This window comes from Lepisma saccharinum, chromosome 21, assembly GCF_977018435.1.
Source record: "Lepisma saccharinum chromosome 21, izLepSacc3.1, whole genome shotgun sequence".
NCBI lineage: Eukaryota > Metazoa > Arthropoda > Insecta > Zygentoma > Lepismatidae > Lepisma > Lepisma saccharinum.
Window position 1 is genome coordinate 64,449,017 of NC_139249.1, and position 23,682 is coordinate 64,472,698.

Genomic DNA, 23,682 nt, shown 5'->3' on the forward strand with positions numbered 1-23,682 from the left:
TGTAAGTAACATTATCAATAATTACTTTTGCAGTTACTTCACGACACTTACAATTAATTGATTAGGTTTATTTTACGTTGCATTTCTGCCTCTTTTGTATAATCGCGATGATGAGGATGAGTGATGATGGTATGATGAAATTGATGAAGGTACGCTCACAAATAACAGCCCGGGATTCCAACCCGGGGGCACTTAAATTGTCAACTTCAAATTTTGTAACGTGGAGGTAGACAGAGCTAGTAACTCTGTTTCCATCTGTGTCTTCTCTGGATGCTAAGGTGAAATGATTTTCGTGGAATCGTCAAAGGCAAGGATGCTACAGTGAAATCGCGGTATATCCTGGGGTGGGACCCGCCTTTCTGGCAGTGACCCTCTGTTGCCGCGTTTACCAACGAAGGAACATGCAATCAAACAGCCAATTAGACCAACCGCTGCACTTCTCTTTGGGCAACAAGCGGCAACATTTCAAACCACCCTCCACGAAGCAGCCATTAGGGAAACAGGATTTTATCAAAATAACCGTTCAGCGCTGCGATTGCACACAGGTCCCTGTAGGCTGTCTTGCATGCTAAATTTAGAACATCCATATTTTATTACAATTCGTAATTTCTAATTCCGTGTGAATGGAATACTGCATTCATTTGGAACGTGCTAAACGTGAAGCCAGGAAGAAGTAATTGCTAAGTAGGAGAAATTGTTCAAGGTATATACATTGCATAATGAATGATAATGCAAGCAAAGCCGACTTCTTGTTCAATAAATTTATAATAATAATATAATCACGAGTTAACAGTGTACAATTACTATGTTAATTATTTTATGAAATGTTTCACTTGTCTGCATGGGCGTCAGGAGGGGGGGCCTACGTCAACAGAAAGTTGGTTACGTTACTTTTTATAGTTATTAACGGAAATAAAAGTTCAATTAGTAAGTATACGGACAGAATAACCAAAGTAAAAGATGTGTTAGATAAAAGAAAATTGAGTGTTATATCTACCACAACTGATTGTTGTCATATTCTTAATCCTTGGATTAAATGGTGTCACTTTTTGAAAATTACAAAAAATCAAAGTTTTATGTCAGATGTCACAACAACAAACTTCATGACAAATTTCCCCCTAAGATTAAAAATGTTTTCTTGAACGACGTGTGTAAAATTTAATAAAATACAACTATTAATTTCGCTTCACTAACCGAATGAAATGTAAAAAAAATAATGAAAAGCATGCTGGATGTTCATTCATCTTCAGCCGGTCTCCGTAGCGGAGTGGTTATCAGACGACGCCAGGGGTCCCGGGTTCAAATCCCGGCCTGGGTGTTCACTGTGAGTGTTCCTTATCAATTTCATCATATCATCACTCATCGACATCTTCGAGATTAGTCAAAAGTGGCAGAAAAGCGAAGTAAAATAAATCAAATCAATCATTTCACTCATTTTGTGGATACAATAAAAAAAAATATGGTAATGACAAGATAATACATTTCGTTCATTTTTATTAGTTTATAGTAGTTATTGTTGCACAATAACAAACATAACCACGACAATAATATTTATTATAATTATACCATTGTTTTATCAATGGCCTGATCGCCCCTATAAATATTTCTGGCGACGACCACGTCTGGCTGCATTAATAGCAATAATAATGAAACATAATGACAGAACCGAAAACCTTTGACATAACCACTTGATGTTGTATCACCACTAGATCATTAAATAATACAGGGCCTCCCCGATGGCGCAGTGGTAGCGTCATCGCCTTGTAATCAAGGGGTCCCGGGTTCGACACCTGGTGGAGCCACATGGCAGTGGTTCGGATCCCACTTTAAAAACCGTATGTCCAGGCCCAACTAGTCTTACTGTGCATAAACTAGACTTAAAACACCAACTCAAACCAAACCAATTAAATATTACAGTTAAAAACTCGTTGATGTGGGTACATTCTCATTAGATCCTACATGAAAAAAAGGCCACCAAAAAATACAAGCGAGTTTCATCACGAATTCATTGATCTGATTGCTTTCTGTCGGTCATGGACAGTCGATTCATCCATATGTTCAACTCCACCCGAAAACACGTCAAGCCCTATCTGCCACGTTTTTAGAACCGAGCTGACCGATTTAGGAAGGGAAATCTAAAGGCTTCTATTAATAGCCTTGAAAACAAGTGACTTATCACGTGATGAGCAACATCGAGGTCAACGAAAAGCAGTCTGAACACGTCACCCAATGATTTGTAGAAGGGGGTTGACTTCATCAGCATGGTTTACACAACGTTGTAACATTTGCGGGGGGGAGAGTTTTTGTTACAACAAACAAAAGATAAACAATTAGATTTAATTTCAAATATACTGTTCTAAGAATAATATCGAATACATGCACAAATTAGTGTAGTTGTGAGTGTTCAATGCTTTTTCTCTCTAATTGACTTATATTAACAAAGCAAAAAGTTAATAAAAACTTACACATAATAAAACCACTTCAACTATTTCATAATGTATTAATATCTTTAACCAGTTAGTAAAAAACGTAATTTCCCACTTTATAATATCCAATATATTTCAAAGTAACAAATTTATTTATTTTTGAGTAATTAATAATAATATTTTTTAATTTAGTAATTTATGTTTACATTTAATAACATTATAAATATGTATATCGTATAATTTATATGTATGTTTGTGGGGAGGGGTTGTAGATTAAGATCTTTCTCCCCCCACCAGTCTTAAATGATTTCGCACCCTGTTTTTACAAATAAATTGCTGAATCAGCAGTGAACCTCGCTACCTAAGGGTTGTACTTAACCTATAAGGGTTGAAAAGAGAAAGCAATTTCATAATACTGACATAATAGAGCCATTTCGATAAGTCCTCATTGCATCTCCATTGATTGATTAATTATTTTTTATTTCGCTGTTTCTATTACTTTTGACTAACCGCGAAGATGAGTATGAGTGATGAAGAAACACAAATGCCCAGATCGAGAATCGAATCAGATATTCCTGCTGTCGTAGCGCTAACCACTCCGCCACAAAGGTCGGTTTGCAAACACGCAAAAATTTCGGGGTTTCCGCCGAGAATCGAACCAGGGACCGGTATTTACCAAAAGCCAGAGCCAAACTCCCTTTCACATAGCTGCCCTAGTTCAAATATATTGACTATAGGCTATTTGTTTCTATATTTCAGGCATTTAGGTCACCTTTTACCTCTCAGGTTAATCGCGACGATGAGAACGAATGATGAACTGGACGATGCACGCTGACCACTTCGCCACGGATTGATTGATTGAATTGGTTAATTTTACTTCGCTTTTCTGCCACTTTTGGCTAATCGTGAAAATGGGGTGGTGATATGTGAAATTGACAAAACATCCAGGCCGGATTCGAATACCGGCCCTTGGTGTCGTAGCGCGCTGTTCTGCCCACTACGCCCCGGAGGCCGGGGAATTATATGTTTGCGATTTTCGCTGTAGACACAAGTATATAACGAATTTATACAACGCTTCATGCAGAGTATTAGAAACGAATTCATGGAGAAATAGTGCATGCAATTTTGAAATGCAACAGTTTGAAAAGTTAGCGAGTTGACTACCTGTAAAACTAAAATTTTTGCACAAAACATCTTTAAACTGATTTTGTAACTTTAACGTCAATAATTCAACTAAGATTTAGCATATAAAAACGCATTTAAATCTTCACAGTGTAAAAATTTAATACAAACGGTAAGCAAACACTTCTAGAAAATGCCGTTGACAGGTTTGTTATTCATTTGAAAACGTGGGCTGTAATTTTCCATGGAAATCTTAGCCGCAACCACAGACATTCGAGAAGGACTCAAAAGATCCGTCCCAGTCATTGATCAAAAGGCCATGTGACGTGTGAGGAAGGTAAAAAGCAGTTTCCTTCCTCTAGGCCACGGAACATGCGAATGCTAAAGAACAGATTGCATAAGACCCAAGGTTGCGTTCTTGGCCGGTCTATGGTTCAGTTATTTCTACAATGTTTGCTCCATTTGCTTTAGGAACTCATCATATTTGGTATTACTCATTCAAAAGAATGATGTACAGTGCTTGCAAGAGAAGCACACAAAACCCTTTGAAGCTGGGAAAACTATGTCAGCTCTTATTATTTCCCAGTTTCAGAGACTTCAGATAATTTTGTTTCCTAATCTTCCAAGCACTGTATCAGAAAGCACTAACTGAGAACAGTGGCGTGACAAATTATTAAGGTGTAGATCATACCCCACTATGGCAGAAATAAGGCATAACACAAACCCTTTCGAATATTATAGGTACGCCACTGTTTGCCTTAGGTTTAATTTATGCTCAGATAGGCTAATCGGGACTGGACCTACAGTTTAAAATGCGATACGAACTGCCGTGTACTCTGCTTTCACCGGAATCTAATCAAGTCTTTTTTCAATTATGCTCTCACTCAGCGATGTCATCTACTATGTTATTGGAGCTATGGTTTATTGGATATTTTTAAAAGAAGCTTTCACGATATTGCAGGCTAATGTTGATTACTTCCGAAGTAAACATCTGTGAAAGTAGCAATCCAAAATTCTTTGGTAGCCATCCATCCGAAAATACAAATCATTGTGAATGAAAATTTTATTAAATCATTGCTGTTAAAGAAAAAAAAGAGAAGATAAAAAATTTGTTGGTTGAGAATCTAGTATTGTTCGTGCTCTTCGAAAGGAAATTAATCTCCCAGTGTTGCCAATTCAAATTCGATTTGGGAGCTCAAGTTCCCATCGAAAGGAGGCAGGGAGATAACATATAGCCCGAGGCAAGGGGCCAGAAGATAGTACCTTCTGTTAGCATTCCCCGAGTTCACTCAGTCATATCTCAATGCCCTTTGGGGACTTTGGGTTATCACGAACAGCTTTGAATTCAGAGGTTCAGATAAAGTATGGATAGACATTATTAGTGCGTGTGTTTGTGTGAAAGAGAAAGGGAATTCGGGTGCTCGCTTTATACTTCTTTCCCAACATTCTTTCTATGCTTACCATGCAATTAACGACCAATCCAATCATAGGCGTCCGGAAAGGGGGGGGCAAGGGGAGGCGTGGCCCCCCTGGAAATGAAAGTCAACCAAAAATTATGTATTTCACACATTTTATTTTAGCCACAATAATGTGTGTTAATTATTGCATGAACACCATAAATTCAAATTTAAGCAAGTTTTTTTTAGGGAACAACACTATTTTTGGTGAAAATGTGCTTTGTTTACCCCCCTGGAAAAAAATATCTTCCTTGCCCCTCCCTGGAAAAAATCCTGCGGACGTCCATGAATCCAATTGTTAAGTAGCGACAAACTATCGGGGAAGAAAAAGTTCTGGGTTTGAAGAGAATTTTGTAATGAAATTGTCAGTGGAAGCGCAAGAACCCCCCCCCCCCCTCCTTTCCCTATCCTGCAAGATTAGCTTCCTATGAGCAAAGCAGAATTTCTGGAAGTATCGAAATGATTTTCAATGGGCGAACTACCAAAATGTGTAAACAGAGTTACACTTAATTTTTCTGCACATAAGTTAACGCGTATTGGAGGGGCAGTTATTACAAATATATTCTAATTACGGCGGGGGCGGAGTCAATTATTTATCGGGTGGGGCCACTAGGACTCGAAAGATCCCGGTCGCCAGGTCGACTAAAAGTTTCAGCCTGGCGACTGTGATCTCTTGCTGTAATGTTGCATGTACGAAATTTCGAAAATTCTATGTTCAAATTGCAGTACAGCGTAAGTTAGAAAATGATTATTTTATCAACGTTGTGAACATTCCATAGAATCAGTAAAAATTTCTTACTCGTTGTTTCCCCTATTTCCCACTTTCTCACATGATTTAGCGATGTTTTGAATATGGTGATGCTCAGCTTCTTATAGATTGATTGATTTCCTTAATTTACTTCGCTTTTTTTTTTTGCCACTTTTGGCTAATTTGCGAAGATTGGAATGAGTGATGATATGATGAAACATCCATGCCCAGGCCGGAATTCGAACCCGGGATCCCTGGCGTAGTACCGTGATATTCCAACCACTGCGCCACGGGGGCCGGCTCACCTTCTTATAGTACGCACAATTGCTAGTACCTGGCGCCTAGCTCCCAAGATTTTTCGAGCACTGGGGGCCACAAATCCCTTGAAGGTATAATTTAACAATACCGGGAATTTCTCCATTTTATTTGAAATTCGGCATACTCACTAAATTAGGGCTCCTAATCACGAATCTGCACTTAAAATTTGGCGCTCACGTATAGAAATTCCTGAATTATGGCTAGCCCCACGGACCATTGGCGCGTGGTTAGGTTAGGAAACAGTCAAAATTTGGGGTCGTAAAACGGAAAATCTTGCGATAAATAATGCGCAATTGTGCATTGTCGGTTGCGATGACTGACCCTCTTATTTTGCACGTTTGACACGTGAGCGCCAAATTTTAACTTCAGATTCGTGATTAGGAGCCCTAATTTAGTGAGTATGCCGAATTTCAAATAAAATGGAGAAATTCCCGGTATTGTAAAATCGCTCCGTTTTAAGTCCACTTTATGCACAGTAATGCAATTTATGCCAATCGGGACTGGACCTACAGTTTAAAGTGGGATCCGAACCACTATATGCCTCCACCGGGTATCGAACCCACGACCCCTTGATTACAAGACGACAACGCTAACACTGCGCCATCGGAGAGGCCTCCAAAAGTGGCTGAGAAGCGACGTAAAATTAATCTTATTCCATCAATCAATCAATCAATCGAACTAATAAATAATTGCAATTCTTGATCGTCGAGAAGTTTATCTATAAGAAATTGGTGAAAAATTTGTTCCACTGAATAAGTTCCTGCATCACATTTATTGGTTGCTACTACCCCTGATTCCTCCCAATCTGCATTAATGGTTACTTGAAAACTGATATTACAGTCTAAAAACTGAAAGCACGGTTTTCAAAAACAACACTGCACATGCCGCAAAGCATTTCGAAAACATCCTCAAGTTGCAAGTTAATTTTGCAAAACTTCGAGAGGGACCCGGCCCGGTAAGCCCATGAGCTACTGACAGAAAACTGGAGTCGAACCGATGACATCTTATTTACAAGGCGATGATAATACATAGTACAGGCGAGAAGCTGTGAACTACTGCATGTGGAAATAGTGAAGCCCACATTCTTTCAATGTCCAGTACATGAGTACAATTATTTATTTTCACAACAACTGTACGCACGTTCACTCTTTCACTACAAAATAATCACAAATAGATCATTAGAAATGCAATAAAAGAATACATACCAAGCTTATTGGAAGCACGTTGCACAAACACGTATAATAACGTGGCCCATTACTCCAGCAGTTCTGGTAGAAATTTCACACTCAAAACAAACACACTTTCTACACTTCTTTCCGTTTGTTTTTCAGTGACGCACACCCGATTTTTCTGCGATTGTATTGTACACTCGTCCTCTCCGGTGCAAAAGAAATATGTAAAAAATATAATAGGAGTTGAAGCGGTGTTTCCGCACGTTTGAAGTTCTGATCGTCCAAGCGACGAATGAGCCTCGTGTCCCCCGGTATGTAGAAAGCTTATGCAGGCAGCGCTGGCTGCTGTTCACGTGAAGTTGCCGGTCGGCGTATCAGCCGCGGAGGTGTGGTTCGTGATTGCAGGCGCTCTGCCAATGCCAGGCAGGCATTCACATCCACTAGGCAAAGTTTATCAGCTGAATGTAGAAGGGAGATCGACTGAACTAGGAGTTTGTTTATAGGGTACAGCAAAAAGAAATAACGCGTAGAGAAAGCTTGTCTTAGGAAAAAAGCATGAAAAAATCTTCCACTAGACAGTTTCCTCGCGCGTGCAAAAAATACAATAAAAAATATTGTGAAAATTTATCAGACGTAGAAACGAATAGAAAGTCAATCACCCACTTGTTCGCAGACTAGTGTAACTTGTCTGGCATATTTCGTAAACTTATCAACATACATATTCCTGGCAAGAGGCTACGATTTTCTCACAATGTGACCACACGTCATTAACCTTTAACCTATCGCCAACGTCAACTTTTTATTGTAAACACTGACAGAAATTATTTGCGAACTTTGTTCCCTGCATAGCGTGCACAAGTGGAGTTTGATACTGATTTAAGCCAGGGTTGTTAAAGGTCTAAGAATTTTAAATAAACTCAATTCCTGTCCAGGAGAGAAAATCAGCAGGCGTAAATAGGATCTGGACCGTAAAAAACTTCTTTTTTTTATCTGTAAAGTATTTTAATTCAGTCCTGGAAAATTTTTTCCAGATTAATTTAAATTCGGTGCAGGAAGCTTTTTTCAAATGAATTTAAATTCGGTCCAGGAAGCTTTTTTCAATGAAACAACTTGGACCGAATTTAAATTGTGCGAGAGAAAATATTACGGTCCTCCAGCGGAACCCAATAGAACCCACCAGTAGAATTTATGGGTTCGTGGAAATTTAACAACCCTGATTTAAGCCCTCTGATACATATTTCTTAAAAAGAAAGTGGAGTAAAAAAACCCAACGAAAAACAGAGAAAATATAAAGTTGCTTCTAAAAACTAAAAGGAAGGGAGGATCTTTCTAAAGCACATCACTGCTTCCCTAAATTGATGGCAGGCGCTGTTAGATGCTTGGATCCACAGTTAAAATTTTGCCTCAAACATTATTGGTGGATTTAGCGCGTGGGGGGTTGAATATGTCGACATATTCCAAAGGACAAATCAAGTTGGACTAGCATAGGAGAGAAATATCGAATAAATGATGATGATGATAATAATAATAATATGGTTGCATCTTATCTACAGTCTAAAATACGTATAACGGGTACTTTTTAAAAGAAAAAGTTTTGGAAACATTGCTATAAAAACAATATTCTTTGTGTAACAACAAAACACAAGCTATTCAACAAGAAAATTAGCGCTCGACAAGAAAACATTCTGTTTGGCTACAAGAAATTTTCTTCGCGATAATGTTTTTTTTTAAAAAAAATCTTAGGTGGATCTCGCTAAAACATGGGTCTTCGAGTAGGTTTGTTTGAGTTGGTGTTTTAAGTCCACTTTATTCTCAATAAGGCTAATCGGGACTGGGCCTACCGTTTAAAGTGGGATCCGAACCACTATGTGCCTCCTCCGGGTATCGAACCCGTGACCGCTTGATTACAAGGCGACGGCGATGTGTCTTGGAGTTTACCCTACTTGCTATGGAATGAAACCCTTGGACTACTACTATAAGCTGACATCCGTTTCGGAGTGATTAGCAGACGACGTCAAGGGTCCTGGGTTCAAATCCCGATCTAGCTATGGGTGTTCTTTCTGAGAGTCCCTTCATCAATTTGATCATGTCATCACTGATGATTCATGACATGTTCGGAACCTACCACTATATTTAAATTAACCTCAGAAGAAGAAAGTAAATTTAGTTTAAGAAGGTTTTTCAGTTTCATACCAAAGTCTCGTTCTTGACTCGATTTTTAAAAGGCCGTCTCGGTCGAGACAAGACGAGACCGTGTCTTATCTCGTCTTGGTACCTTCGCTATCCAAACCCATATGCAATGTGCCCCCACCAGCAAGTTAACCGCGACCACTTGGAGTGTGAATGTGCAAGTAGACTAAGAGGAGGAAGGGGGTAGGGAAGGAGTACTAAAAATTTTTCACTTGTATGGTATGTTTTGCATCCAAAACTCATACTTGAAATAAATTCTATTCTATTCTAGAAGGCAACGTATTAGCCACTTACGATATCGGAGAAGCAAGCGAAATAGGTAGATTGTATTCCTGTTTTCATCACAATGTTGTAAGGTAATGTAACAACAAAGGAATGTAAAAAATGTGGTTATAACTAAACGCACGGCCATGAAAATAGGCGGCTGGGCAGAATTGCGCTGGTGCCACATATGGCAAGATCAAAGCGAGAGCGGGACAAAAGTCGCTGTTTCCCGCGCACTGCGTGGCAATGTCAACCGGGCTGCGTTGCGTCAGACCGACCTCTCTCTCCGGGGCACTTTTGTGTCATCCCTGACCGTTGGAGCAAATACTGTCGGTTTGTATCACATGGATTACAAAGACCAACTCTACAACGAGATCTTCCATTTTCTTAAACCTCCAAACAGAGTTGTGCTCTGACGTGGCAACAGCGCGAACGTCTGCCACGCGCCAAATTTCATGGCCGTGCGTTTAAGAAACCTATATGTAGCCTATACAACGAACATTTTCTGTCCATCCCACGTTTGTGAAACTCTATGTAGAAACTAATATATTGACGGAACACGACTTTAAATCTCTTTTAAAATTAATAAACTAGACAGCTGTAATTAATTTAACCTTGCGACATTAAATCACTCAACGCAGTCTTAATTGCGTCATTGCAGGAAGTGCGTGACGTACTTTACTTTATGAAATTCTAAATTAAAAACATATAAAAAGGGTAATAGCATGCATGTTATTGGCTTCAAATAATTTGCAGCATCCAAAGACTTTGATTGATTGATTTAGTTTTATTTTACTTCGCGTTTTGTGCCTCTTGGCTAATTTGCGAAGATGAGGATGAGTGATGAAAGGATGAAATTGATGAATGGACATTCACAAACAACCAAGCCCGACCAGGATTCGAACCTGGGACCCTTGGCGTCGCAGCGCGATGTGCTAACCGCTCGGCCACAGGGTCGGGCGCAGCATCCAAAGACAGAGAATTAATTGCATAAGCACTCGGGGATCTGATATCTTCCCATATGAATATTATGTAGAGAAAGAAGTGCATAGCAAAAGATGCATTCAAATCCTCATAACTAGGGTTAGAATTTTTATGACCTAAAAATCACCAAAATATATGCAAAATAAAATAATGACGTAAAATTTTAAAAAAAATATGCACTATAATTTGAAAAATATGCCCTTACAACTGAACTGTTTCAAACATCAATATTTAACGTATGCTGAGATACGTATTATTTCACTATATGAGCCCTGACTTGCAATGTACAATGAACACTTTCTGTAAATTTTCAATTGAAAATGATTGTCTATTGTTAGGCAGCAAAGCCTTGTACTGAGAAAGCTTCTTTCTACTTCGGCTGACACAAGAGGAGCATATTTAAAGTACACAATGCCATTCGGCTCAAGTTCTGAAGTATCGAGAGAAAATTTGTCTCCCAATAAAATTTCTGCAGTAGAGCACAATTTGTTATACCTTTTGTCTTTTCCGAAAATTTCCTAATCTTCGTTGACACTTGTCCCACTTCCTCACAAGCACCATGTAAGTTATTCATAGTTTTATTCACAACTTCTCACACTTTAGCAGAAAATACACACTTCAAAGAAATTCAACAATGGGCAAATATTTGCTCAGAGTTTTTTGAGCCAAAGTCGATTTTATCATTTCATTCTACTGGAAAAGGAGACAGGTTTACACAATTATTCAGGAAATAAACTGGGACGAATAACTATAGAAAATTTAACAACTTGAGTGAACATGGTAGTAAGAATGAAAATGGCTGTATATTCCTTGGGAAAGGTGAAGTATGCTGAATATGACCGAAAATCTATCAGCATATGCTTTATCACGTAGAAATGGCCAAACATGATTAAATATACCCTTAAACATCACCTGAATTTAATTAGTTTCTTCATAATGTGAATTTCTATATGTTTACAAGATATTTTTTCCAGGGGGGAAGGCACATTTTCCCAAAAATAGAGTTGTTCCCTAAAAACTTGCTTACATTTAAATTTATGGTGTTCAATCAATAATTAACACATATTATTGTGGCTAAAATCAAATTATATGTGTGAAATACATAATTTTTGGTTGACTTTTATTTTCCATTGGGGGAGGGCACGTCCCCCCTGCCCCTCCTTGCCCATGGCTGTATTCAGAACATATTTATAGACGCACGGCATATGACATTTACTGTAAATTATGATCTTGCAAATGAAAGTCTACCAGCAAGACATAAAAATTCCGGTTTATTTATTTTCTGGGAGGTTGCACGTGCATGCAATATAAAAATCGATGCATACAAATAAAAATTATTAAATATATCCTTCTCAAAGACGTTCATAAACTTTGACGTGAGGTATAATGAGCAAAAAATTCAACGTGCACAAGAATGCAATCTTGTTCACGACGTTGAATAGAGTAACAATCGTTAGTTCGAGTATTGTAACGAAACTTAAAATAATGGAAGTGTGGACAAATTAGAATAATTTAGATAGCAATGTAGAAGTATAGAAAATGTAAATGTGAATCAATGTGCGTAGTAATTATAAATTATAACTTACTTAATAAAAAATTCTAACTTTGTCCAAAGCTATAGTTATAGTGTTATCTGATTAAATTTACCAGGATATTATAATATTTCTTGTTAGATATTATTTTTTACATATTCAAATATGCAATTGTGAAAAGTATAAGTGCTGGGAAATTGATATAAAGTTTCTTGATCATCGCCAAATATACACTTGAAATATTTGTTAGTTTTGCTTTTCCACGAGAAAATAACAAATTGAACGTAAACATATTTTTTGTTACATAAGGTTGAAAGAAAATTTGAAGAATTTGAAACGTTTGATTTTACTGTGAAAATACAGTCGCCCACAATAAATTTGAATGAATTTAGCGTCCCTTTTCTGCCCCTATTGGCTAATCGCGACGAGTGATGATATGATGAAATTGAAGGGATGCTCGATCACAAAGAACATCCATGCCCAGGCCAGGATTTGACGAACGTCTGGCGTCCATTTCGCCAGTTCACCCACAATAGAAATGGAACATCTACGTCCCGAAATTCCCACTTCCTTGCAAGACGTTTTGTATGTTGATACCAGGGTTGTTAATGTTCCAGCAATTTTAAATAAACTCAATTCCTGTCCAGGAGAGAAAATCACCAAGCGTACATCGATTCTGGACCGCAAAGAACCTTTTTATGTTTAAAGTATTCAATTCGGTCCAGGAACTTTTTTATGGATGAATTTGAATACAGTCCAGGAACAGTTTTCCGGATGAATTTAAATACGGTCTAGTAACCTTTTCTCCGGATGAAATTAAACACGGTCCAGGAAGCTTTTTTTTAATGAAACAATACGCAACTTGAGCTGAATTTAAATTGTGTGAGAAAAGAGGTTCCGGTCCTGTTACAGAACCAAATAGAACCCATTAGAATTTATGGATTCCTGCACGTTTAAAAACCCTGGTTGGGGGCCTCCCCCATGGCGCAGTGGTAGCGTCATTGTAATCAAGGGGTCCCGGGTTCGATACCCGGTGAGGCACAAGTGGTTCGGAGTCCACTTTAAACTGTAGGTCCAGTCCCGATTAGCCTTACTGTGTATAAAGTGGACTTAAAACAGCAACTCAAACCAAAAACCCTGGTTGATACCATTGAAGATTTGCTGTTGTACTGTGCCATCGCCGTAGAGGTACGCAACACACGCAACACATTACAGGGCAGCGAGTATTTAAGGTGTCTTATTTTATTCCTGTGACTGTACGTTAAGGCCTACGTGATCTCGGTATAGTGCCGCCATATACGTAGTAGCGCTCTCATATCCAGATTAGATGTTATCTGGTTAAACAAAAATATTGTCACTTTTCAAACATGTGCAAGATCATCCATCAGGGTAACACCAACACATGAGGTCGTACGACATGTACGTTTGAAACCATGTGACGTCAAGAACGCAACATTCAACACGCACGCCGATGGTTTACTGCCGCCGTCTACGATCACGAGAGACACAAGGTTCAATTGAGACTGATAAATTGTGCTGCGTTCGAAACCAATCTCGTAAAGTCACAAGGTACTGTGAAGTTTACAAATCTCACGGAAATTATGACATATTGTCTGGATAGGATAGATCATGATAAGCCTTGAAGTTGAAGTGTCACTATTACATTCCTCGAATACACACTACAAGGACTCTATTTATATAACATAATGATTGTATATAGGGCTCGTAATTTGAAATATCATCTTTCTTTCTGAACTTTGAAAACAATGCTAAACCTGGTATCAGTCCACAACCAGGAAACATTTTGTTTATTTTGCAGCATTTTTTTTGTCGTTTTTGCTGCATTTTTCTTAATTTTTCATCATTTCTGAGTCTTATTTTACCCCTCCCTTCTTGTTTCGTGAATTTAAAATGCATTTGCTAGGACAACTTACATATTTAAATTGCCTGACATGATGTTTTTTGCACGTTCGCTATATGGTCAATGGAAATGCACAATATTATTTTTAACTGAAAGTTTGGCAGTGGATTATATATTTAATTTTTGTGCATTTATTTTTACTCCAACACTTAAAATACTTTGTGTGAGGTCTTGTTTGAGGTTCCTTTGCTGGCCGCTATAATCGCTTTATCTTGGGTTTTAATCACAGCATAAAAATAAATATTATCTTATTGTCGCCAAACACAGTACTTTCAGAAGGTGACCGACTACCCTATCGTGCAAGTCCCACTCTGAAAGGAAGTGAATGACTTACACAGAAAAACCTTGATGTAAAAATAAAGAAAACTAAATTAGCACTTAATTGCTTTTATCCCCCCCTTTGCTTCAGTGTTAAACCACCGAACAAAGGATTTGTGTAATTATTTAACTACTCTGTTGTAATTTATGAAAAAAAAAACAAGCATTCATTTTAAGAGCGATATTTTAGGTCATTCTGTAGGTTATTTTTTGACATTTTTAGGTCATCAACTTCCGATCCCTAGTGATATTATTAAGTGGTAGAGTCAGATTATGACCACAACGTCTCCAGCTGACTACCCAGGGCTAGCTAGCAAGCCTATTAACAATGTAGAGTGTTAACGATGTGGGGGCAGAGCCCCCAAAATAATTTGCTTAAGAGGATCTAATGTATTATTTTGCTTCTCTTGTAAAGTTTACTCTGAATTGTGCCACATGAACTTCACTCTAATACACACATTTGAAATGTTCTATACCATCAACGCTGGGCGGCTGTGACCGCTAAACCATCAATTTGGGGTGGGGGGGGGGGTATGAACAGAGACAGCAAAACACAAAACACATGCGGGAGGTTATCTAAGTGTCCCCCTCCGATTTCCATGAAACTTGGCAGGTGTTAAGAGGGACTCAAAGGAAGAAATACGTGTTTTTTTTGTTTCGGCTAAGAAACGGGTTTACGGGGCAAATCCCCCCTCAAATGTCAAGATGAGGACAAATTGAAGTGGGGATCTGACTCCTGTGTCCCCTCCGATTTCCATGAAACTTGGCAGGTGTTAAGAGGGGCCCAAAGGAAGAAATACGTGTTTTATGCCTTCATCTAAAAAAACGGGATTAAGGGGCAAATCCCCCCCTCAAATGTCAAGATGAGGACAAATTGACGTGGGGATCTGACCCCTGTGTTCCCCTCCGATTTCCATGAAACTTGGCAGGTCTATAGAGGGGCACAAAGGAAGAAATACGTGTTTTTGGCCTTCATCTAAAAAAACGGGTTTAGGGGGCAAATCCACCCCTCAAATGTCAAGATGAGGACAAATTGACGTGGGGATCTGATCACTGTGTTCCCCTCCGATTTCCATGAAACTTGGCAGGTGTATAGAGGGGCCCAAATGAAGAAATACGTGATTTTTGCCTTCATCTAAAAAAAAGCGGGTTTAGGGGGTAAATCCCCGCCTCAAATGTCAAGATGAGGACAAATTGACGTGGGGATCTGATCACTGTGTTCCCCTCCGATTTCCTTGAAACTTGACAGGTGTATAGAGGGGACCTAAGGAAGAAATACGTGTTTCTTGCCTTCACCTAAAAAAAACGGGTTTAGGGGGCAAATCCCCTCCTCAAATGTCAAGATGAGGACAAATTGACGTTGGGATCTGACCCCTGTGTTTCCCTCCGATTTCCATGAAACTTGGCAGGTGTATAGAGGGGCCCAAGGGAAGAAATACGTGTTTTGTTTTGGCTAACCACGCTCCGTTACCCTGCTCTGGTCCGTCTATTGTTATGCCCATGCCTATCCGGAAACAATGGTGTCTATGAATTCAGGATCTCTCTACAATTGCACTGCGTTTTGTACCGACAATCCTACAGTTCTGTGCTGTGTGTATTATAATTATATGTGCGTGTTCTTCCTATGCCAGGTATACGTGATTTCGGGGTCAGATCCCCACTTCAATTTCTCCTCATCTTGACATTTGAGGGGGGTTTTGCCCCCTAAAAGCGTTTTTGAGCTGAAACAAAAAAAAACATATTTCTTCCTTTCGGCCCCTCTATACACCTGCCAAGTTTCATGGAAGTTGGAGGGGGACACAGGGGTCAGATCCCCACTTCAATTTGTCCTCATCTTGACATTTGGGGGGGTTGCCTCCTCAAACAGTTTTTTAGCCGAAACAAAAAAACACGTACTTCTTCCTTTGGCCCCCTCTATACACCTGCCAAGTTTCATGGAAATCGGAATAGAACACAGGGGTCAGATCCCCACGTCAATTTGTCCTCATCTTTACATTTGAGGGGGGATTTGCCCCCTAAACCCGTTTTTTTTTAGATGAAGGCATAAACACGTATTTCTTCCTTTGGGCCCCTCTATACACCTGCCAAGTTTCATGGAAATCGGAGGGGGAGACTTAGATAACCTCTCTTGTAAGTATATACGAGTAATTATGAGCATTGTTAACAAACATTTTTACTAAATAGTTTCAAAAGACGATGTGCATGAACTAGGGGAGTGGATGGGACGTTCGGGCTACAAATGGCTCTCACATTACATTCAGAACGAGACCCTTGATATATTAAGGAGATCTGTTTTGCGCTCCGTGGTAGCAGATATTAAAAGTCGGGAATGTGAACAATTGACATTCTGCATTCGAAATGTGAATGAAATTTTTGATATTTTTGAGGAATTCATGGGCTTTTACGAGATTCCGAACATTGAGGCCAAAACTTAAAAAAAGGGAGGGAGTGAGTCATTCATTAATTTATTTCAGTGATCAGAGCCCCCAAAATAATTTTGACAAGTCGGCGCCCCTGAGTGTGGGCAAACACGCGAGCGGTATAGGAGCTGTGATGCGACTCGCCAGGATTCGCGCTAGGTGATTGGAAGCTTAGGGAGCTCTAACACGCATCCAACCTACACATGAAGAAATGGGAGAGACTTTTCAAAACTAACCAAACTCTAGTTGCACATTGTAAAATTCATGAAAGTGATTCTGCAAATTTTCTTTCAATCTTAGGTAACAAAAATTAAGAAATGTTTACGTTCAATTTAATATTATCTCTAATATGAACTCTTTTATGTTATCTTTTTATGAAATGGCAGCGGAAGAAATCAGTATATTTATATTGAATTCTATAAATTCTGAAGTATTGTTTAATGACTTGGTTTGTTTTACTTCGTTTCTCTGCCACTATGGAAAATCGCGAAGATGAAGATGTATGATGATATGATGAAATTGATGAAACTCGAACCCTGTGTATCGCTGTGCGATATCGATTTTTCGATATCGATTTATCGCTATCGAAGTTTGATATCGATTCAATATCGACCATACCGATAATATCGATGTCGAAAATATCGATATCGACAATACCGACACATCTAAATCTTTCAATTTGAAGTTTTAATTGAATACGAGTATGAGTGTTATCTAGGAGAATCAGAGAATCCTGTATTCTTTCATACTGTTTGCTGTTGCGCAACAGAATGCATGTACAGATCACCATGTATTTCAATGCCGACAAATTTAAGAACGGCGATACCGACATATCGACGTCGATAATATCGAAATCGACATATCTAATATCGACGTTTCGGATATCGACATATCGAATATCAACGTATCGAATATCGACTTATCGAATATCAACGAATCGAATATCGACATATCGAATATCGACTCGATATCGGAATATTGTATAGCCCTGCCCGGGACTTCTGCCGTCGTAGCGCGCTGTCATAACCAATCCACTATAAAGGTCGGCAGTTGCTAATGAAATTACAAATTGAATTATTTAATAATATTTGCGAATATAGTAGCGCCGTAAACCTTCGACCTTGCGAATGTAGCTCAACGTTGCCAGGAGCCGTCTCCCAGGAGGGATCCCCGAACACGTGATAGCACGTGCTTAGGCGCCAAGGACAGCCGACGGCGCCATCTCGCGAGGATCCCTCCAACTACAGCAATCGCTTGAACTTGAGACTGTCACGCGGCGCTGCTGATGCGTTACCAGGGGGAATGAAACATCTCACACAGACTCTTCCGTAAACAGTATTTCTCGTCGTCAGCTGATATGTTTGGGGAAAGGGGGCAAATACATACATACTGTGGCGCAGGAACGGGAGGGAGTACAGGATATATTGTACCCCCTAAAAATTCTAAAGCGGGTACAGTAAATTTGCCTTAAATCCGTAGAATTAAGTTGTATCCCTTGTACACCCCCCCCCCCCCCGCACACAAATGATTGGACAGACGCCAGGTGCTACTGTTAAAAGAATCATTTTCTTGTAGCTCCTAACAAAATGAATAAATAATAAAAAATAAACAATTTGCATGTTACAAACTTCTGATTTCCGTTCCATTAAGTTTAAAATCGCGAGGACCAGAGCGTTATATGTTTTGAAACTGTAATCTGTTCTTAAAACAGGTTTTTAAAATTGCCATGCATTCTAAAACAAATAGAGAAGTATAAATAATTTATGCAAATTTTCCATTAAAGAACACAAAATTCATGTGTCTTGTTCTAAAATGGAATTTCCCAATACATACACATGCACAGTGGGATTGCTCATTACCGTGAAAATTGTCCATCACCATGTTTGTGCACATTATTTGACCCAATAAGAGCTTCAAGAATTAAGAGAAAACTTAAAACAAGCTGTTGGCAACTTCTGCGCCAGCATACATAAAAATTCATCGCTTACACCACTTAGGATGTAAGAGAAAAAATAATCAAGATAGTCATGGACAATTTGTACGGTAATACTCATGGTTCCCACTGTACACATACACACACACACTAAATACGATCTCGTATATATGAAGGAGGTGAAAAACGTTCCTGCGCCACTGCATACGCACACGCACACACGCACACGCACCCCCCCCCCCACACACACACCGGGGTGTAAGGGGTGGCCTTCCACCCCGTAGGCACCCAAAAGTCAACTTCACTTCCACGTAGTACACCCTGGACTGCATTTTGCAGACGAACGAGGCTCTGGCGACTGGCACTATGGCCAGTGCTGAGTGCCCCTTTACAGCCTCAGCTTTTAACGAAAGTCAGAATATTTTAATACTTTAGTAACACGACACTGCAATTATGCTATTTAATTTATGGTAAGGGTATGGACCCCGTATAATGTGACGGGTGCAAAATAGCCTAAGTGCTGACGCACCCAAAATTTTAAATTCAAATTCAAACAAACACACACACGCACAGCATACCATATAGGTGTGTTAGCCCTTTCCTAAGACAGCCAAATGTCAATCTCCCTTGACTGCATTTTTGCAGAATAGCGAGGCTCTGACGCCTGGATCTGCAGCCAGGATAATTCTCTGTAGGAATTGCGTTGGGTGTCGTCCATATGTGTGTTTGATTGTTCCTTCACCTATTTCATTGTATCATCCATCATTCATCCTCATCATCGCGGTTATCGAAAAGTGGCAGAAAAGCGAAGTAAAATAACTTAATTCAATCAATCAATCAATCATACTAGAGTGTTCGAATGGATCAAAATTTGCTGGGAGGGATGTTTGGATTAATTGGTTAATTTGGTTTATTTTGCTTCGCATTTCTACCACTTTTGACTAATCGCGGAGATGAAGATAATATGATGAAATCGAAGGGACACACACAAGGAATACACACGTCCAGGTCGGGATTCGAACCTATGGCCCCTGGCATCGTCGCATTGTGCTGACCACTCCGTCAGGGGATTTTTGGATTTCAATACATTCTTCGCAAATAATTGTGAAAATGTGTAATTAAAGAGAACAACAGAAAGGGAAAAACTTTAAATAATTCATGTTTAATTGTAAAAAAAAAAGTGGAATATTGTGAAATATTTATGTAGGCCTATTTGCGAGTAGATTTTATTTGAACACGAAATCCATTATTCTCTAATTTGGATTAAATTTTAGGGTCACATGTTCATAGAACGTTTCATGTGTCCACTCTTCATTTTCAGAAGAATTCTTTTTCTCGATAGGCAAATTGCTCAACCTGATTTGCCCTTGTGTCACTCTGAAATATGAAACTTTTAGAAACTTCTTTCAGCCGTTGCCACAAAAATTTAATTTACTCACTCACTACACTACACACGCAAGCTTGCTTTAAAGAAATTCCGCGCAGCAAGGAAAGAAACTCTCTTGGAACATCCCCCGACGCGATTTCGGCTACGAGTCCTGGCCCTTTTGCCACTTTTGTAATTTTTGTCTGCAGTCGTATTCATCCTTGGTCAGCCATCTCTCCGCAACTTGTAAACGATAATTTCTCTCTCCATGGTAACGCAACTGTGCTGATGGTTTGAAACTGCCAACGGCCTATCTCTACTCGTTTACAAGTGATTTACGATGGAACAGCGATATTCTTCACTCAGAGGGCATATTCCTATTTTCCTGTAATTTTTCGGATTGAATATTTCCCGGTCATAATAAAGTTCGCAACACTGATAGGGAATTTTCACACACTCACCTCACCCGTTTCTCCGCGTTACCTCGTCTCGTGAATTCAACAAATAAAGCGAGCAAGGTTGCCGATCCTAAAAAAATCAGCTTGCCAACTCATAAAAACCAGGTTGCCAATTCATAAAAAATGAGGTTGCCAACTCATAAAAAATCAGGTTGCCAACTCTTGAAGCACCATCATCTTATTGAAATGGACAAGTTTATACATATTTTTCAATCAATCAATCGAACACTGCCGGAAAATAGGACGACTGTTTGGGATTCTTCTTTCCACCAACCTCATGAATACCACAAGTTCATCATTATCCATTCTCATATCCGATTTTAACTTTTTCCCCATCATAGGCGTTATACGTGCTCCACCCACAATCTGGCAGCGACGAAGGACCAGCCAAAGAGAAGCGTGAGCCACGCAGGAAGCAGAAAGCAAATACTGTCGGATCACACGAGGCCTTCGTGGGCCACACGCGGATCCAAAGTTCTTACAACGGGACCACGTACTGGTTTCGTTCGACTCATCAAACGCGTGGTCAACGCATGCACCTTCTGAACTTGCGGGAATCAGATCTCGAAATACAGCAAACTTTTCTGATAGCTGATTTCAAAATTACCCAGTTCTTTCAGGGGCGGAGCCAAAGTGCGAAATCCTGGGTAGTGGGGTGATTTCCCCCGTACCAACAATCTTGTCCTAAATAGTTTTCCAGCACCAATAATTTCAGAGGGGGCGGGGAGTTTCTGTTATAACAACAAAAGGTAAGCAATTAGTTTTGACTTCAAATATACTTTACTAAGAATAATATCGAAAACATATACATAGTGTGGTGTTGACTGTCTCTCTCTCCCTCCCCCTCTCTCTCTCTCTCTCTCTTTCAAGAGATCGTTAACAGATACAACGACAATATACGCACAATAAAAATAAAACAAGAATGCCATACAAATATAACTATAAAATATAATTGATTTATATTGATAGGAAGCAAAAATTAATAAAAACTTGTACATAATACAACATTTCCAACTGTTTTGTAATTTACTTTGTAAATATCTGATATATATAAAAAGAAGAAATTAATTGCTTTATATAATATATTTAATAACTAGCTAATTACCCGGCCTTGCCTGGGTATTTATTTATCCCAATCTTGTATTAGACAGGAAAATAATGAATTCTAACTATAGCGTAAAATGTAAATAATTTTATTTACAGGTATTTAAAAGTATAAGTACAGTATTTACATTATAAAGTAAAATCTTTTACAAATTCACTATAATATCAATTTAACTCAAAACCTGATTATAAACAACATTTTTAGTTTCACCTCCAGGACCAAGAATAAATAAATACTTTGATGAACCCACCTTTGAGCAAGCAACATAAAGTTGTCCGTGGGAGAAACATGGCGATCTTAAATCCAATACTTAACAGACTGCCCCTGGGGATTGTTGATCGTGATCGAAAAAGCAAGGTTCTCTCTCTCTCTCTCTCTCTGAAATGTCTTTGTGAATGTCACCAATTAGCTTAGAGACTCCGAAAACTATGGATTCGACATAATCTAGGTCATTTTTGACATTTTATTTTTCACCCCCTCTCACCACTCATCCGATAGATCATGAACTTGGAGTTGAACGGAATTCGGAGTGTCACTATTAATCTCAGCAAACCCGATTCCACACCAATATCGGTCGTTTTACAGGTCACCCTCATCCCACCCCCACATCACAATGCCTAATTGGAGAGTGAAAAGTGTCCATATCTTAAACGAGATGGTCCCAAAATGCAATTCCACTTGACAACCAGCAATCAGAAATGATAAAAGCACACATCTTTGAAATTGAAAAGCATGTATTCAATTGTGTAGAACGGAAGTTGTTACTCATTAGGACGATCTTCATTTCAATGGCTGATCCTTGGCCTTGAATACTAACAGAAGCATTGTGCTGGGTTCCTGAAGGGTGAAATGAAAAGGGAGGAGATAAACCATCAGTCAATGCCTGTTGATATTTCCAGAGCTTTATGCATGATAACATAAGCACTGTACAATTTAAAATAACTTGCAAATATTACGATGTACAGGAGTTGTGTTACGTCGATTTCCCGTGGCTACTGCATGCCTATCGAATCGAGAGTATAGCTTTCTACCATAACGTTCTCACTGGGGTGTTAGTGTAAACTTGAGTGCGCGATCACTGTGCATGGAAAGCACTGTATGTTCGATACGGTATCATTACACAATAAACATAAGCACATGATTATCGTGCATTGCTATTTGCGCCATCGATGGCCGTTGTGCATTGAACTAGAAGCAATTGCGATGTTCTGCGATTAATTCTTAGTAAGTACGCTCTATCATAGAGGTAACAATTTTGGTAGGGAACTGCAGATTCAAATTCTTCGACCTACCACCTGCACCGGTTTCCGCGAAGTTACTGTGCCTCTGTGTGAGAACTGGATTAGAACATTAGATTTAGCAAAGTCTCCTTTGCGGTCGAGGACCCTGAGTAATCCGCTCACGATCTCTGCATCGATAGTTCCCAATTCGATTGATTGATTTGCTTAATTTTACTTCGCTTTTTGTGCCACTTTGCGGAGATGGGGATGCGTGATGGCATGATGAAATTGATGAATTGACACTCACAAACATACTTACCCAGACCAGGATTCGAACCCGGGACCTTTGTCGTCGTAGCGCGATGTCCTAACTACTCCGCCACGGGGGCCGGCAGTTCCAAGTTCGAGTCACGGCCTGGGTTTCTTCATGAGCTTTACTTCAAGAATTTCATTAAATCATCATTCATCCTCATTGTCACAACATCGCTAAATCATCATCATCCTTCGCCGTTTCCTGCCTCTGGCTGGGTTGGCATAGAAGCCTCTCCATTTTTTTCTGGTCTTCCACCACTCCTCTCTTTCCATGGTGTTTCAATCTTGTCCTCTTCTTCTAACAATCTGCACTACCTGCTCTTTCCACCGACATCTTGGATTCCCTTTTGGCCTTATTCCCACTACTTGTGCATTATAAGTTCTTACTGGTTTCTGCATCCATTTTCTTCATGTGT

The 23,682-nt window shown here is 39.3% G+C and overlaps 1 protein-coding gene across 1 annotated transcript in view; it reads right to left on the reverse strand.

Moving 5' to 3' along the window:
* Gbs-70E (Glycogen binding subunit 70E) overlaps positions 1–7,569 on the reverse strand; it is a 32,955-nt gene extending 25,386 nt beyond the window's left edge. Inside the window, exon 1 of the mRNA XM_083143150.1 lies at positions 7,277–7,569. The gene's annotated coding sequence lies outside the window, so the exon portion shown is untranslated. The remainder of the gene's footprint in view (positions 1–7,276) is intronic.
* Positions 7,570–23,682: the final 16,113 nt, after the last annotated feature.